The sequence below is a fragment of the Pteropus vampyrus genome, unplaced genomic scaffold, assembly GCF_000151845.1.
Source record: "Pteropus vampyrus isolate Shadow unplaced genomic scaffold, Pvam_2.0 Scaffold312, whole genome shotgun sequence".
Taxonomy (NCBI): domain Eukaryota; kingdom Metazoa; phylum Chordata; class Mammalia; order Chiroptera; family Pteropodidae; genus Pteropus; species Pteropus vampyrus.
The window spans coordinates 455,894-458,549 of NW_011889093.1; positions in this window are offsets into that span (position 1 = coordinate 455,894).

Sequence of the window (2,656 nt, forward strand, 5' to 3'; positions counted from 1 at the left end):
GGTCAGGCTCGCCGACCCCTCAGCGCTTACTGCTCTTCCAGGCACGTGGGGGGTCAGCACGCCCCACCCCCGATGGCGTGGCCCTGGGCGGCAGCAGGAGCACCTGGGCTCTGGGGGCCCTGAGAGTCCCTGAGGCCCCGGGCAGGGGACGCTCGTCCCCAGAGCAGGCGGGTGTCTTGGCCGACCCAGACACGTGACACATAGACCCACGCCTCGCCCTGGTCTCCGTGGCCCCCTGTATGCCGGCCCCCCACTCGGTGCCACAGCCCCTGCGCTCGGACACCTGCTCTGGGCCTGACAGCTTCCTGGGCCTTCCACGTCTGAGACGCGTCTTAAGGTTTCCGCCCACAGACAGGTAGCGTCGTGGGTCTGGTGACGTGGAGCAAGGTGCTTGGTGAGAGCCTGCCTGGCACTCGGCGACAGGCTCGTGAAGGACCCATGTGTGTGAGCATGACACATATGTGATGCATGTGTGTGACACGCGTGATGTAGAAGTATGTGACGTGTGCGACATGCATGTGACATGTGAGTGTGTGCATGTGGGATGCATGTGTTGTGCTATTGTGTGATACATGTATGTGATGTGCAAGTGTGTATATGTGCATGTGTCCTGTACATGTTATATGTAAGACATATGCGTGGTGTGCGACACCTACATGTGACGTACAAGTGCGTGTGCATGTGTGGTGTGTGTGTTGCGCGTGTGTGATGTATGCGTAATGTGACACCTACATGTGACATGAGTGTATGTGCATGTGGTGTGTGTGTTGTGTGTGTGATGTATGCGTGATGCGACACCTACATGTGACATACGAGTGTGTGTGCGTGTGGTATGTTTATGTTGCGTGTGAGACACACAGGCGGTGTGCGCTGCACACGTGTGTCGTTCAGTCCATTTTGAATGCCGTCCCGGGGAGCGTCGTTGGGCCCCGTGGTCCCTCGGAAAGGGGCTTCCTCACCAGGCCAGCGTCCTTGAAGCCACCTTAGCTCAGGACGAGAAACCCCTCAGTGTCCACTCGAAGAGGAGCCCGCTTCCGGATCGCTCCGCAGCAGCCCCCTGGACGTGCACGGGCAGCTGTGGCGGCTCCAGCCTCACGCAAATGACCGCCGTGAGGGAGGAGGCTGCAGAAGCAGCTACGGGCGTCCCGGGTGGAGGGTCCAGCTGGACACAGACACTGACCGAGCACCCGCCCGGGCCAGACGCCAGCCAGGGAGCACCCCGAAATGTCGCATCCTGTGATCGTGGCTGGAACGCAGCACGGCAGGAGTTCCCATGCCCCCGCGTGTAGGTGGTCTAAGGGGACTAGGACAAGCCCACGCGTCTCCAGGCGGTGCCCGTTGACCCCACACTTAACCCCAGCACGTTAACTTTCACACAGAAGCAGCTCGAAGCCACATACCCTCCTGGTGAATGACCCGCGAGGCCGTGCAGTGGTCCCTTGGGGCCCTCGCCCTTCCGCCAGAGATGAGAGAGGAGAGAGGCCCCGCCTCTGTTGGAAGCTTCGAGAGCCAGCCCGCAAGGAGTCACTGCCCACGGGCCGGAACCTGCCACGTGGCCCTGCTGGCCGGGAGGAGAGGCCAGTGGGCACGACGTGGTCTGGACGAACACGCGGCTCTCCGGGCCACAAGCGCCACCTTGTCAGCCTGAGTCCAAGCCCAGGCTTCCTCTCGGATGATCCCGGACCCCAGGGTCCTCCCCAGAGATGCAGGACGTGCCAAGGTGAAGAAGGCGCCCGTAGAAGGGCTCATGAACTGTCTGTTACAGGCGGGGTACCAGGAGAAAGGGTGGTGGCTCATCTCTCCTTCGTCCCTAGTTAGGGACCAGGAGCGTCGCCGAACAAAACAGAGCCTCCTGCCTCCCTGTCGGCAGGGGCGGCGTGAACGGAAGCCCGGTCCCTCCCGTCTGGGCTCGGCCACGCAGGTACCCGCGGCGCCCCGGCCGGGCCGCTCAGTGAGCGAGACACAAAGGCCACCAGGCGCAGCGGACGGGGCGGTGAAGAAACCAGTCTCAGTGCTGGGCAGAGAAGCCTGGAAGGGAAAAGAATCCGAGTGACTCGCTGTCAGTTAGCAAACGACTGTGACCGACTTCAAGGCGGCTTTCAAAGCCGCAGCACGGTGCTGGCTGCCAGGCCGCCCTGCGATCTCGGAACCCCGGGACCAGCCGGGACCCCCGTCAGAGCCCCGCGCCGCTGCTCAGAGGCCTCAGCGCCCCGGGGAGCCCTTGAGCCTGAGAGCAAGAGGCTGAAGCGAGATCCGAAAGGGCAGCTCTGCGGGGGGCACGGATTCAGCCAGGAGCCCAAAGAGTGTTCCTCGTAGGAGACAAAGGGAAGGAACGTTCGCGAGAAGGGGAGGGACGGCGACAATGGAAGGCAGGCATCGCCACTGGTACAGGTGACGCAGCGCAGTGACGCCGATCCTGAACGGCGTTTCTAACTTCCGGCCCAGTAATCGTGAAATCTGCTTCCTCGTCACCCTCACAAACAGTCCTTGGGGACACGAGCTTGTCCTAGGCCCTGCTGGAAGGTGACTCTGCCCTGTCGTGACGTCCCAGCGGTCCGAGGCGTCGGGCGCGCCGGGCGGCCCCTCCGGGAGGTTCAGAGCCCCCACTTATATTCTTTTTTCAAAATTACCCAGAAAAGGAGGGAAGAGTGGGAGC